The sequence below is a fragment of the Catharus ustulatus genome, chromosome Z (genome assembly GCF_009819885.2).
Source record: "Catharus ustulatus isolate bCatUst1 chromosome Z, bCatUst1.pri.v2, whole genome shotgun sequence".
Lineage (NCBI taxonomy): Eukaryota > Metazoa > Chordata > Aves > Passeriformes > Turdidae > Catharus > Catharus ustulatus.
The window spans coordinates 27356733-27372415 of record NC_046262.2 but is presented as its reverse complement, the minus strand read 5'-3'; the positions used below and the strand labels follow the sequence as shown (position 1 = coordinate 27372415).

The following is a 15683-nucleotide window of genomic DNA, read 5'->3' as shown; positions in this document are numbered from 1 at the left end:
GGGCAATTTGTGCTACAGTCACATCACCAGGTCTCAAACAGACCCGTCAGTGTCCTCACACCAGAAAAATCAAGCAGTAACACGTTTTTGTTGCACTGCTCTCTTTTTGTTTTCACATCTTAAAAAAGCAACCCTGCTAACGAGAGCAGGGGAAATTGATCTGATTTGGTTTTGTTTTGATTAGGATGTTTGCAGGTTCTTGTGACAGCTAAAAGAAAGCTTCCCTAGGTGTAAGCCCCAGGCACAGGATAAGTAAGTTCTAGAAATTGGATCTATTCTTCTTTTTGAATAGAATATACACTGAAGCAACTCTGGTTCCTTCTTTGATGTGTGTTAGAGGCCACATCATTTATTTTTCATTTGATTTAAAGTGAAATGCAGAAAAACCTGCTAGTTAGCAGTAGCACAGGACCGCAGTACAACTGGAATTTAGATGACATTTGACAAGAAAAAAAGAACATTTTTTCCACATAGGTATTTACAGTTTTTTATACTTGCACATAGGATTGCTTCTAGCCTTTGATGCAAGTTAGTATGAAGAAATCTTAATGATACAGAATTTTGTTGATTTATCTAAGACTTTGAGTTTTGCCTTCCCTTTGTGGTCTTCAACATTTTCAACATTCTCTACAGACGACTATAATTTCTTTCTTGCCTATCAATTAATATCATTAAAGAGCTTGGAGACAAATACAAGGGCTTATGACACAAATGCAGATGAATTGATGAAAAGGCATAGAATATTGCTTGCAAAACAGCAGCCATTGAAGCAATACTGGTGGATTACCTAAGGTACTCACAACATTCTTCATTCAATCATGCTGTATTTGGTAATTTAGGAAGGAAAGTTTTGTATTTTAATATAGATAATGCTTATTGTATTCTCCATAGAATTTTTAATATAATAAGACCATCCACCAGTTTTCTACTCTGGTAGCAAAAATGTTACCATGCCAAGGGCATTACATCATACACTGACACAGGTTAGCCAGCAAAAATAGTACCTTATGACAGAGTTGGGGTAAAACTTAGACTTTTACATCATAATTCACAACATAATTCCACCTCCTCAGGGAACAAAGCATGACAGCAGTTGGCAGAAATACACCATATTTATGGAAAATAACTGAAAGAGAGTTTCAAATGGCATCTTGACAGGGACTGCACACAAAATGGGCTGGATGGAAAAACTGGGACAACAAACTCTGCTAAGTGCTGAAAATTAGAAGCAATGATTCCAGCATCCACCTTTCACTCTCATCTAGAAGGTTGCACTTACTATGTGCCGATGCCTCCCCTGTCCCACTATTATTCCAGGAAAAGCCTCCCTTTCTTTCTTTTTATGATAATTAGCTGTTTCCATGGATAAACCCATGACTCTCAAAGGCTCCTTACAAAGCTTGCCGTCTGGTGTTGAAGACACACGACCTGAAAGCTTTAGCAATTCAGGGTTTTGTTTTCTCTTTTGGAGTCCCTGTGCCTATGCGTTGAACACCACCCACCCACAACAGTTACAGTATTTTCACGATTATAAGCCGCACCAATTATAAGCCGCACTTCTGGGTGTCAGCAATGTTTCGTTCTTTGTCCATATATAAGCCACACTGGATTGTAAGCTGCACGTTTCAAAAGGTGTCTACTCTATCACCATCTGTCGAGGGTGGGGGCAGTGATCCTTATCTCCTTGGCAGATATTCTGCTAATGGGCCATCCATTGAAGCCAGGCAGGACATTGTTCTTTATCTTTTCACAACCCATCCTTCCTCCAGCGAGTCATTTTCTGCTAATGGCCCATTGAGTCCCACTGTGTGACTGATAAAATTACTGCATCCCTTTGGGAGTTGCTCCAGCCAGGGGGAAGAGCCCAACATTTCTTGCCAAAATAAAAACAGAGGTTTTGGGACACTAAGGGAGCCCCTTTCTCCACTGGACTCCAGAGGAAAATCAGATTTCTCCACATCACCACTGGACCTCCAGAGGGAAACTGCACCTTGTACAGGAGCACTGCTTCAACTGAACCACATCTGTCACTGCAGGAGGATGCAGCCACCATTTAATGGGACTGCTACCAACACCCTGCCTGACAGGGTGTCAGGTTGTACTCTGACTTTGTCAGGGTTTGGAATTTGTTTTTTTGTAGTACTGTATTTCTATTTTAATTTCCCTAGTAAAGAACTGTTATTCCTAATTCCTGTATTTTTTTCCTGAAAGCCCCTTGATTTCAAAATTATAATAATTTGGATGGAGGGGGTTTACATTCTCCATTTTAAAGAGAAGCTCCTGCCTTTCTCAGCAGACACCTGTCCTCCAAACTAAAACAGCAACTTTTTGTTCTTTGTCCATATATAAGCCGCACCTGATTATAAGCCACACTTCTGGGTTCAGATCAAAATTTTAGTCAAAATGGTGTGGCTTATAATCGTGAAATTACTGTAACTTTCCTGCTAAAATGCCATTTGTGTTACAGGCCTGGGAGTCATCCAAATGCTTGTTCTTTGGTGCCCCCTTTGGTACTGAGAACCACTGAGTCTTTGAGGACACTGGAATGGTGGTGGACAGACTGATAGAAAGTTGAGAGAGAGAGTGTGACAGGAGGCTGGAACAAACGCAGGATCAGTGCAACAGCTGCTTGGCTTGGGAAAGAATGGTTTATCTGCCCAGTTTAGTCTTGCTTTACATTAGATAGCTGCACATTAAAGCTTTGGGAACAGTTCTCTGCCCATCCACACTAGCCAGGGATGAAATCACAGGTTGCCCTGAAGAACTGAATAACCCATGCTTTGTTTGCAAGTTGTACCCATCCTGGAGATTCTCCTGTGGTCTTTCCCCTTTCATGAAGTCTGATCCTGTATTTAAATCTCTCCAACTAATTAACTGCACACCTGTTCCTGAAAAGGGGACCCCTGAGAGCTCTCACAGCAACTGGAGATGTGCTTTGCCAAGGTGGGGTGTTGCCAGGATTGCATCACTCAAACATTTCCAGGCAATCTAGCCTAATGGGACTGACAGAAGTGATAGAGACCAGGAAAAAAGATCATGGGAACACTTCACACCACTTGGCCTCTCTGCTGTGAGAACCCAAGTACAAGTTTCTAGTGCTGTCCTAGGATTAGGATGGAGCTACAGCGACCTACCTTAAGTGTTGTGGAAAATTGCTCTGGAGTCCCTAGAAGAAACCATTTTCTCAAATCCCACAGCTCAGGGGAATAGCTTTTACAACACATTTGCAGTGTCTTTTCTTCAGGAGAGTCCCTTGGAAAGGGCAGTATCTCTTGACTGCTCATAGACAGGCATCTAAGAAGCAGCATCTTGACTTTAAACTAAAATTTCATTCCTGAGTTTGAAGGTAGGACAGGACTCTCAAATAGTGCCTATCTCTTTGTCCTATTAGCAATTAACACATAAATCAAGTCTTGGCTCTTATGTGAGTGCTTTGCTTCTTAAACAAAATTGCTATGAGAAAAGCAAGGAATTGATCAGTTTGATTATTTTGAGCTTACAGTAAAGGAACCAAAACTGAGAGTTAATTCTTCATAAAACATAAAACTTCTGAATTTGTCTGTGAAAAACATCCCGTAAATCTTTTTACTTAGAATGTAGTACCAAAACATCTGCATGTGAAATGCTCGAAGTTCAAATCCACAGCATTTCCATTTTTTGTACTAATCTATTTATTCAGTCCATATCAGTACATATCAGAACTCTCTTGCTGAGAAATATAAAACAGCAAAAGGATCACACATGATTCCCACAGGAAGCTGTTCAGAGAAGCACACACACCTGAAGTGTACATCTTGTCAGTGTGTATAAACACCTAAAGGCAGCAAAGCACCTGAACACAGCCTGGGGCAGCCCCCTCCAGGTAGCCCTGCCTGAGCAGGGGCTGGACCAGAAGGCCTCTAGAGGCTCCTTCCAGCCTCAGCCATTCTGTGATTCTGTGATAAGTGCTTTCAACACTTATCTACAAAATTAATCCTGTATTTAAAAAATCATTACAGCTAGTTACTTGTAAGGACAACAGTGTTTATTTGTCTGCAGTGCAGCACACCTCACAGCCTGTCTTCACCTAGAGAGTTCCATGCTGGACCAGTTCTTAGGAAGGCACAGGTTTTACACCTATTACATAAGCAGAGAATGAGGTCCAGGAATATTTCATGTATTATCAAACAGTTCTATCAAGGATGGGTGTGAAATCAAACCAGAAAATGGATATGTATCTCCTTAGTGACAAGCATATTATGTAACCTACCTTTTATTCATACACATACTGCAGAGACCATCAGGTCAGAATGAGAGCCTTTCTTCATCACCACTTTTATTGTAAATTTCATGTTTGACAGGAGTTCAGTGCTGCTTCCTCTCAAATCAATGCTCAAATTAAGCTCAATAGTAGCAGAACTGATATACCTGTTTGAATTTGAAAAGCGAGTCCAACACTGAACAGATAAAATTAATCAGAACATTTGCAAATATTTCCTGTACTCAGCATATTGTTATGAATGTCGGTGGACATAATGTTAATACAACCAGCTGTTAGCACAGAATAATAATTATCTGTTGTTGGATTAGTGCAAAAGGAAAGATATAATTATTTGCAATGCACAAGACTTGAGGCTTATGATAGTGTGGCCTTTTGTTGAACTTTATTTCTTCACAATTGTCTTAGTTCATGTTAACCATTTTTCTGAGGAATGCTAGTACTGTTACACTTTCTTTCCCTTCTCCCCTGCGCACATCAGAAGGGAAAGATTTCAACTGGTGGAGATGCATCAACAGATCAATTTTCCAAAGGCAAAATCACTACATGTTTACCCCACAAAGTGGGTTTTTAATCAATGAGGTAATGCTGCAGAAATGAAGTAAGTAACAGTCTGATTGGGAAACAGCTAAGGGCTGTGCCAAACTTCAGTTGGGTGAGTGTGAATTAAAGTCCGGGGTAACTTGCTCTAACAAGAGATGAGCCACTGTGTATTTCTGAGGCTATTACACTACCAGCATTGCTCAGCAGGGTTCAGCAGAACTGTACTCCAAGAGTGAATCCAGTCTGATGATTTCAGATCATACACCTTTACCCTGGAATAGTGCTGCTTGAAATTTCATTTGAAATGGAATTTATAAGAATTTATGAATCACTGACATGGGATTCCTTTTTGCTTATGTTATGAAGATAAAAGTAACATTGCTGCAATTAGTGTCAAGGTTAAATTCCAGAATTAAATATTAAAAATGGTGGGTTCTTTATTTCTTGCTCTCTCCTGGTGAAGAATTTTTTTTTTTCCTGAAGGCAATGCTTTCATTAGAGACAATTTGAAAGACTCCACACAGAGTAGCTGGGCAGAACTGTAAGGAGTGCATCAAGCAAGAACTCACTGCAAGTGACATGGCAGAGTGTTTTGAGTTTAGGATTTAATAGAAGCAGGTTACAAAAACACAGCTGTATTACACTGCACAGGACAAAATCCCTTTGGAGTGCTATTTTCCTTAAATTAAAAAAAAAAAAAAACAACAAACAAACACCAAACTTAAACATATTACTGTTTTGTATCTGATCAACAGAACAAGTGATTCCAAGGAATATGTGTCTAAGATGACCATGACTCAAATGCTGTGTATGAGATAAATTCTCAAGAAAGAAAGTAGTCTAGGAGAAAAGCTGTAAATAAAGATACATGTTGGGCAATCACTTCCATTTTGTTTTATTCAGACTTTTACTCCACTACTTGTATGACAGTATTACAGCCAGAAGTTATTCCAGTTCTTACCAAAATACTGCATAACCTACCCTGCCTGTTTGCTCTTTCACTGCTCTGTATCTTTCATGCACTTAAAACAACATCTGTACAACCTTCCCAACAATGTCCCTACATACATAACCTCTTAATCGTACAACACTACAACACTGTGCCCCTGACCCCTCCTTGTTAGATTGCCATTATCAGATTAAAGAGAGCACCGTGCACGTCAGACAGGACAAGGGCTTTTCAAGCAGCACACACAGACTTACTTCCTCCTGCCTTTTATTTTATTTTTTTTTTTTCCAAGTTCTAGCTTGAGGAACACAGTGTATCCTTATGGTAAAAAGCCTGTCTCATAGAAAACGGTTGTTTTCAAACTGTGTAGCATGGTCATGCTCTCACATGTTTACTGAACTTCTTTCATGGCTGTGGTTCTCTGTCTGCCAAATATCTTCTCTGTCACTGTACTGTTTAAGAGGGCAGAAAGAGCTGCATGGAAAAATTGCAGAAAAATTTTCCTACGTCTTCCTATGAATTTCGTGTCTGTGTTGAAAAATTAAAGCTAGGTACAGCACAAATAGTGTGTTTTTGGTGTCAGCTAAGGGCAAGGATGTAGCTACTGTTTGCCTAGACAGCGGCAGGTGAGTGTGTAATGCCTAAAGTATCACTTCAGGATCAGCAACAGAGAAGTACATCAGTTTCCTTGTCCTACTTAGATTGCCTGGTTGTGTCACAAAGATAAATGCATTCACCAGAATTAGCCTACTTTGTTAATTTGACTGAAACCACCTACAAAGACAAAATGCTTCAAGTCTTTTCCCTGTGGCAGGTGTCCTTCATCACGAAAACATGGGTGAGAGAAAGGTAAGTGCCAGTCATCTGGGAGTCTGGTGTACCTATAAGGAACATGTTTCTACACAAGGGCAACATCATACAAAAACCCCCAAGCAACTGCTGAAAACATCTTCTAACACACAAGTTCGAGGTAAAGGCTGCTGACTTGCTGATTCCTGTGTTCCATGACGTGTCCTGGAGCAGCTGGGGTGTAACTTCCCAAAGTGTGAGGCACCTGCAGCTCTAGAGAAACATCCATGACTGGTGCTGCCCATTGCTAAGCCAGAAATGCCGATCTTACTTGGGCATCTGTACAGAAGTCCTGTACCCACTGAAATTTGTCAGAAACACCTAAACTTGCCCAGCTTTAACACAGATCAGATTTTGAAAGAAATCACAGAAAGTGTTCCTCTATATAATTGGGTGCATATAAATTTAATACACAGAAATCCACTGAAAATCAAAAATTTAGCTTGGCAATACTAGTCTTTTTAGATACTTCCTAATATATCTCACCTGATAGTCTTTCTTCGCCTCCCACTCAGGCACTCTCATCTTTTTCTATTCCAAGCAATAACCACGGTGATGGTGCAGTCTATAAAAAACCATTTGATTTTGTTCACTCTAGCTCAAGACAGATGTAACAGTAACAGAAGAACAAAAGTAATGACAGCACTGGGGCGTTAAGCAAAGTTTCTTTCAAGGGAGAAAGTCAGTAGCTCAAGAATCAAGGGAAAAAGATACATGGTTTTGGCTCAAAGAAGTCACTGTAATAATTCTCTCTAGGCAGGATTTCACCCATGATGAAAAAGAGCTATCCACAGAAAGCTAAAATATGAGTGATAAATCTGAGGAAAGTGTATTTGGCCTTTATAAGAGTAGAACAGAACAAATGTAAAGGAAAAGCATTTCATATTAATATTTGGAAATGGTTTCATGCAGATAAGTCCATATGGAACCTATTGTCAGGTTTGGAGGATTATGGAAGGACTGGATAACAGATACTGGCAGCATGGCATCTTTCTACAGAAAGATGTCAAAGACTAATTACTATCAAAAAAATCATTGTGCCATTGCCATGAGAATGCTAAAAAAATAAAAGGCTTCTCTTTTGTGCTGAGTTGTTAGTGACAGCTTTTCTTCTAATATATTTAATACTAGCTTCTGTTAAGAGACAGAAGCAGGACAGGTCCCACTGTGTGGATATTTGGACCTGGATATTTGTGGCTAGTAAAGTAGTTTTTGCTCATGGTTTTGCTTTCCTTTGTTTAGCATGGAGAGTGACTCAAGAGGAAAAGGAGGTGGTCAAAGGTGAGGAACATTTCCTCAACTCTAACAACAAAATTCACATTACTTGTTGAACATAGAGATGTCACTTGGTGGCAGTCAACTCTATTATGGTTCTTCCTAAAAATAAAGCACATTTTTTTGTAGTGGTGGGTGTCTGAAGATGCAGACAGTGACAAACAGCATCTCCTTTATCTTTGCATTTTTCTCTTGATGTCTTGATAACACACCCATGTCAAATATTTAAAAGAAAGTCGTCTTTTCCCAATCAACATATTTACTCCTCCAGAAATGCTAATGGAGACTCAGTACCAGAATAAGAAACACACACAAAGAGGGCAGCAGCCCTGTACTTTCATCTGCAACAGCAAGCAGCTGTCAGTGATAATACAAAAATTATCCATCAGGCATCCAAATTTATGCTAAGTAAACATTTCTTGAATCTATTACCTACAGCAGGAACCTAGTTTTTTCTCTGGCCATTGTTCTGAGTAACTATTTCCCAGTCTTCCTTTCCTATGGTACATACACCAAGCCAGTCACCTTGTTGTGGAAGGCCATTTGGTTGGTGGGGCAGGTTTTCCCCTTTGTAAGTCCACACCAACTAGATGCCTTCCTCCCTGAAATGGTTTCCAGGATTAGCTGCTTCACCACCTTCCCAGGGACTGAGAGGAGACTTCACAGGCTCTAGTTCCTCAGGTTCCCTTTCCCCTTCTTGAAGACAGGAGAGGCTCTTTCTTCCTCCCATTCCTCCCAGCTCTCTTCTCCACATACTTTTGATTGCAAGCAGCCTGTAATGACCCAGGCCAGCACCTGTGGGTCCATGGCATCAGGGCCATGGATTCTGTAGATACAGTTTATCTATATATATATTCCTTGGCCTGACCATCCTCCACTGGGAGTAAATGTACTTTGCCCTGGATTTTCCCACTGGTCCCTGCGATTACTGAGAGCAAGTTCAGTAATCAAAAAGGTGAAGAAGACATCAAGGACTTCTGTGTCCTTTGTCACAGGGCTCCCTGCCCACTTGAGCAGTGGGGCCATGTTTTCTCTTTCCTTCTGCTACTGTTGTCCTTGTGGAAACCTTCCATGTTGGTGGTCACATACATTGCCATACTCACTTCCAGAAGAGCTTTGGCCTTCCTGACAATTTCTACTACCAGACAGCACCTCTGCAGTCCTCCTGACACCTGGTCCCTGCTTCCACCTCCAGTACACTTCCTTTTTATGTCTGTCTCTAGTGGGGAGCTCCTTGCTCATCCTCTGTCCTCTTTTCTTGGTTGCTGCTTTGTTGGCATGGACCACTTTTGAGCTTGGAGGAGATTAACTTTAAACATCCACTAGGTTTCCTGACTTCCTCCTCTCTCCCATGGAATTCTTCCAGGCAGATCTCTGGACAAATTTTTCTCCCAAGAAGTCCAGAGTGGTCTTGCTGTTTGCCTTATGTTCTCTTCTAAAGGTCCTAATCTCCACCATCTCATGGTTCCTGCAACCAAGCTTGTATCTGATCTTCAGATTCCTGATCAGTTCCTCCTGGTTTGTAAGTACCATGTCCATGTCTTGTTGATCCATGTAGGGAAGATTAGTGTTGTTCATTCTTGTTTTTGGAAATGTCTTGAAAATTGTGTTTATTGCTGCAAAAACAGTAGGTGAAACAGTGCCTCTTGGAGAGAGTAGTCTCTGGTTGTACAGGCACAGGCTCAGGTCAGGCTCTGACTTGCTGTTGAAGTGAGAGTTATGCTTCTCTTGAAAAGGCTCTTGGACCATCTTGTGTACTTCTACACAAAGCACTTCTCCCTGTTGGCTCCCTCTGTTGCATTTACAACCATCCAAGCTCTTCATTGGCTGCAAAATGACAGTCATCTGTTTTCCTTAGAAATCTCTAAGGAAAGTCTAGAAATCTCTCTCTTCCTATGCCAGTCTTGCAATGCTCACAACAGCTACATTTCTGAAACTCTTTGTCATCTGTGTTACAAACAACTCTAGGATTTATTTGGCTTAACTTTGCCACAGAGACAGTGTAGGGTTCTCCTGAGATCACATTCCACAAATAACTCAGCATTTTTATTAAATGTGATTGACTGCAAACTACAAAGAACAGTAGATTTCCTACAAAGATGGACTACAGATACAGAGCAGTTTGAACAATAAGGCTTCCATGAGGCACATGGACTGGACTCCAGGAGTAGAGCATGTAGAGCATGACATCCAATCAGCTGGACACTCTGACACAGGGGCTAAGTCTCAGTTTCACTTTTTTCCACTGACCAAAAATACTACCTAAGGATAAAATTTCTTTAATGGTTATTCTTCCTCTGGCTTGCATGTGTTCAGCATCAGAGAAGAGCTGCAGCTTCCTTAGAGAAATCTCAACATGATGCTGCAGGTTACTGAACCGTCATATTCAATTCTAGTGGGAATGCAATTCTTTATTAAACTGAATTGAATAGGTACAGAAAAGCTGTGTGAAGTGCCAGGAAGGAAGTATGGACTGGATATTCCTGCCATTTAATTCTTTAACTGCTAAAACCCCACTTTTTCAGACACTGCCAGTTCCACTATACAGAAAAGAAAGAGAATTTTACAATGCGCTAAGAATGAAAATGCCTAAACATGGGGATATGGCAAAAGCAAGGCTGACTGAGGTATAATTCCCCCTTGCAGGACCAACAGGGGGGTCTGTACACAACGGTGCCTTTCAATGAGTCACAGTCTGGTGGTGATGTTCAGCGTATGCTCCATGGACTTAGCACTAAGCCTGCTTGGCCCCAGGCTGCCATGCTGACCAAAGATGCCAAACTAAATCAGTTAATTCCCAAAGCCACTGCATGGAAAACTGTGGGAAGAGGACAGAGCAGGAGAAACAGTAGGCTGCAAGAAAGCCTAAGGGAAACAAAGGGAGAAAGAGAGGGAGAGAAAGACACCTGCGTATAATGCCTGATTAAACTATTCAGCTGAACTCATACAAAAATAGAAAACCAAACCTGCTGACCAAACTTCGGTAGAAAAGCATAGTGAAAATTCAGGACTATTGTGGCTCCTAAGAGAATAAGTTTTTATGGACTTAATTCATTTTCTTAATTAGTTTATGTATACAGCCCTAAGCATAAATATTCAAGAAAGCCAACTTTATACAGAGAAAACTTATAGACCTCCCAGAAAGGCTTTAATTGGCACTAAGGGACGAAAACACTGACACAAACATAGCACTTTATTTGAATAATTTGCTGTAGCCAGAAAAGAAAACAGCTGATCTTCTTCTTTCCAGTCTCCAGGTCAATTGGACAGGAAGGAACTTCTTTCAGCCTGAACAGGCTCTTCCAAGATCTGAATGTCAGCTAACTGTATTATGCCAGCTAATTAAGACACAAGGAGAATGACGATCCTGCTGAACACAGTGGGATCCCACCACAGGATTCAGCAGACTGTACCAAGTCACATGGGGTGAGTCTCCATGGCTGGTGGTGAGTCAGATCCACCAGATGCCAGAAAAAGTTTGTCTTTCCCTTTCCTGTCTGAGATTTCAGATTTCTGTATCATTATAGGATTAAAAAACTCTGAAGATTACAATGGTCAGCTTTGCTGTGCCATTCCTTGTTGAAACAGCAGCTGGAATTCTGTTATAGAAGGAATATTTAAGCCCGTTTTGACTTGCAAGTAAGGAAAAAAAAATGTTTTTATAATTCTTCTGTGGATACAGTAAGGTGGCTTTGAGTTTTTTGGAAATGCAGTCAAGGTTTGCAGCCTGTATGCTGCAAGTTAAAAGGAAGAAGACTGCATCAATAAGAAGTCATGGTCATCTGAAGTTACTGACTGAGTTAAGAATTAAATATCTTTCACAGGCTGGCTTTTGCATTATGACAGCTGTTGCTACCTTGCCAGCGAGAAAGATGACTGTAATTGGAAAACCTTTTCCTTCCGGACTAAAGGACAAGCAGCAGAGAGAAGAGAGAAAGTAATCAGGAACAGCCCAGGACTTAAGTAAGCTGAAAAATCTGCAGTTAAAACCCCCTAAATGTGATTTCTATCCTTACACTCACCTTGGGGGACTTCTGCACTTCCCTGCTGATCAGGGCATTGATACTTTTGGCTTTTGCTCTTTGCTAAAGACTCATTTCCCTGGAAAGAGACACTATATTCATGATAATAAGGAAGCAAGCTCTAAAAACTGATGGTTAAAGAAAACTCAGCTCTCTTCCTACCTGTTGAACAGCAATTTTTAGACATGCAGTCCATCTGCTCAGATATATGTAAAACTTTGTATTGAAGTAATCAGTCTGTTGATACACACAACTGCCCTCCAGCAGAGGATGTGTTTTAAAAAGGCCCTTCTTGGTTGACTGCTAAGGACTTGGTACATGTGTGGTATCACACCTCAAAATACTGGGCTGTTGATAGTGGGGGGTTGTTCAGAGAATGCATGATAATGTCTCAGTTCACTGCCTCATCTGTACAGACTATGCACATTGACTGGTCCCTGCTTGATTTTGCAGGATAGAGCTCTTCAGAAATTCAGCGGTACAGAATTCATGCACCCAAATTCAGTGGTACAGATTAGTTTATTAAACTCTGTTGTCTCACTTCACTTTAAGCTTCTAATTAAAAACAACCTAAGAAGGCCAGGGTGGCACTGTGTGTGAGGGTTCAAGTGTAGACATTATGAGAGGTTCTGTATCAGCAAAATATTTTGTTAGTGACAAAGCATGGAAGGTATAAACAGAGAAGGCAGCCTTGGAGTTGATTTCTCCTTTCTGTTACCTGATGGTAGAACCAAATCATGAACATTTGACTGCAGGTGGTGCTACCTCTGACCTCTGGGAAGCCAGTGCTCCCCTCATTGTCTCAAGAACTGCAGTGTGGGGATGGAGGGCATCCACCAGGGGTTGCTCATGGTTTGTTCTTTACACAGAGAAGCCCTGCTGGCATCTTCTCAGAACTGCTGGACAAGGTGAAAGAGTTATGAACAATTTGTTTTATTTTCAAAGGGAAAACAAAACCAGAACCAAACCAAAATAAAACTAAAACCCCAAAACCTGAAGGTCTGGTAAACCCTGAGCTGTTGAAGCCTCAGTAAGAGAGATCATCTCCACCTGTCCTGAAACTGCTTTTTAAGCTGGGCTCTTGTTTTCGGTCTTTTCCTGAGCTGTGTCACCAGTGAGCCCTGTCTGGCAACCACTGATCTTCCGTAGCATGTGGGCCAGTGTGAAAACATGACCTTGGCCATTCTCTAGCCTGTGACCAAGCCCTGTCATGAGCCTGCCCTGCTGTCACCTGCAGCTCCCAACTTCCCTGCTCTTCCACCTCATCTTCATTCTCCCTTCTTTCAAGGTTTATTCATTTGCTCCAGGAACACTGAGTGTCTCAGAGACTTAATGTCTGCCTGTAATATGTTCCAGTTGCATTAATTTACAAGGAGAAAAAAAAACCCAAGGAGTCTGAAGTTTACAGCTGTTAATCAAATACCATCCTTGTGCAGTAGTCCTTGTTTTATACAACCTCCTTTTAAGTTTTTAAATGTTTTGTTAATGTTGTTGTAACATACCAAAATCTGGGTTATATTTTCAATATCCTGAAATGGCATAAATGCACTGCTTTGCTATGTATGTGCTTAAAATCAGGATCATCCCTCTCATAAAACCAAGAAGCTGATGGATTGTTTAAGGCAATATTATTGAAAAGTACATTTCTCCCATTGAAACCCCCCAAAAGCAAAATACTTACATGCCTAAAGGTATTGTTTGTTTGTTGCTTAAATCAATATTCTTTGGTAATGTTTGCATTTTGATGTAATTCAGACATTCCCATCAGGCTTGAGATATACCAGTGCTGTACAAGGATTCTTGGGAGGTCTCCTCTCCCTTAGTCTTTTAGAGCTTAGAGAAGAGATGCATTTTTTTACCAGAGCAATACCCTGCAATGGGCTTCCTAGAAGATGTGGTTGATGCATTGACCCTGTCATGGTTTAAGGAGCATTTGGATTACATCCTTAACAATATGCTTTAATTTTTGATTAGCCCTAAAGTGCTTAGGCAGTCGGGTGAGATAAGTGTTGTAGGCCCCTTACAGCTGAAATAGAATATTTCTATTCTATTCTATTCTATTCTGTTCTATTCTATTCTATTCTATTCTATTCCATGGAAAGCAGTGAAACACAAGCAAAACATCGAAGCTAACAACTGAGAAACAAGACTTCTGAACTACTTTTTGAAACTTTCAATTAAGTTCTTCTAAAGCAAAAGTTCTAAAGCAAAAAAAAAAAAAAAAAAGCATCCGATGGTTCCACCTGTGTCACCATTTGCATGTGCTCATGTTGACTGTATAAATATCTCTGGTAGTTCTGCTGTACGTACGTATGTATGTATGTATGTATTTATGTATGTATTTATTTATTTATTTATTTATTTATTTATTTATTTATTTATTTCAGGGTTGTGTCAGAATATCTGGAGTTGTAGCAGAAACAATTTCTGGCCACTGAGGAAAACCTGACATATTGACCCAGCACCATATACTACAACTGCCTTCTGATGATTTGGGAGGAAAGAAGGCAAATGAGAAGAATCAGTCAAAATGAACTCTGTAAAAGCTCACAAGGTGCTTGAGAAGGGAAATTAAATTGCATGGTATTTAGCAAAAAAGTATAAACAGAGGAAAGGAAAGGATGTAAATCTGGTATGCAGGGTGGAGCAAGACGATTATCTAATAGGGCTTATCCATGCATGTAAATATGCCAATTTCCAATTGTAATAGATTTTTAATACCTTTCAGTAAGTATTCTAAGAGAGTGGTTTTTCTAGTGCTTTTAAAAAAAAAATTTATTGCCTATTATTTTTTCCATTTCTCCTATACCTTTGAAATACTTTTCAAACCTTGGGGCATTTTGGACAGGACTTTCAGGATCCAGCGAAACTCTGATGAAGCATGTGAGCTGGAATAGCAGCACTCATCTTGGGACAGCACGTGTCCCAGTCCCAAACCGAACTTCAACCCTCACCACAGACGCCTTCCAAAGCTGTTTTATCAGTCTGCAAATGACACAGGAGAAAGGCAAAAGTGAAGGACCAGATATATTCATATGAAAGGAGGAGCTGTCATGTAGATGTGAATTAGAAGAAAGTATTGTTCAATGAACATACAAACAGGTTACTACAAGTTTCCCTGTAATAATTATAAGATCTGCAACCTGGTAGCTTAATGGTAGCTTCAGCTCAAGCTGGAGGAAATAGGAGTTAAACCTAGATTTATTCAGACAAGGATTACAGTAATTTCACAACTATAAGGCACACCCTTTTGACTAAAATTTTGGTCCAAACCCAGAAGTGCACCTTATAATTTGGATGCCCCTTATATATAGACAAAGTTCCAAAATTTGCTAACCCAGAAGTGCAAGCTGTGAGCTGAGCTGGGACCCGTGGGAGCTGCAGCCACCGGGTGAGGGAAGCCGGAACGTGGTGCGGCCGCCAGCCGGGGGACGTCGGGACACAGTGCAGCTACTGAGTGGGGACACGCCGGGATGCGGCATGACCGCTGGCCGGGAGCCGGGAGCTGTGCCAGCCGGCGCCGGGGACAGGTGGGAGTGCCGAGGCCTGCAGCATGGGGAGGGCGCCCGGGGCTGCATTAAAGGCTATGCCGATCTGTGAAAAATGTTTGCAAATTGAGTACCTGCCAGTAATTCATTACTTTGTTGCGTGCGGCGCAGCTCCTCGCTGCAAAAAAAAAGTGCACCTTATAGTCTGGTGCGCCTTATATAATATACAAAGTTGCGAAATTTGCCGACTCCCAGAGGTGCGGCTTATAATCCGGTGCACCTTATAGTTGTGAAATTAC

The 15683-nt window shown here is 40.9% G+C and overlaps 1 long non-coding RNA gene across 3 annotated transcripts in view; it reads left to right on the top strand.

Moving 5' to 3' along the window:
• LOC117010785 overlaps positions 1-14568 on the top strand; it is a 118502-nt gene extending 103934 nt beyond the window's left edge. For all 3 annotated transcript variants that reach the window (XR_004420757.2, XR_004420758.2, XR_004420760.2), the window contains exons 4-6: positions 11125-11300; positions 11699-11837; positions 14284-14568. This is a non-coding gene — a long non-coding RNA (uncharacterized LOC117010785). The remainder of the gene's footprint in view (positions 1-11124; positions 11301-11698; positions 11838-14283) is intronic.
• Positions 14569-15683: the final 1115 nt, after the last annotated feature.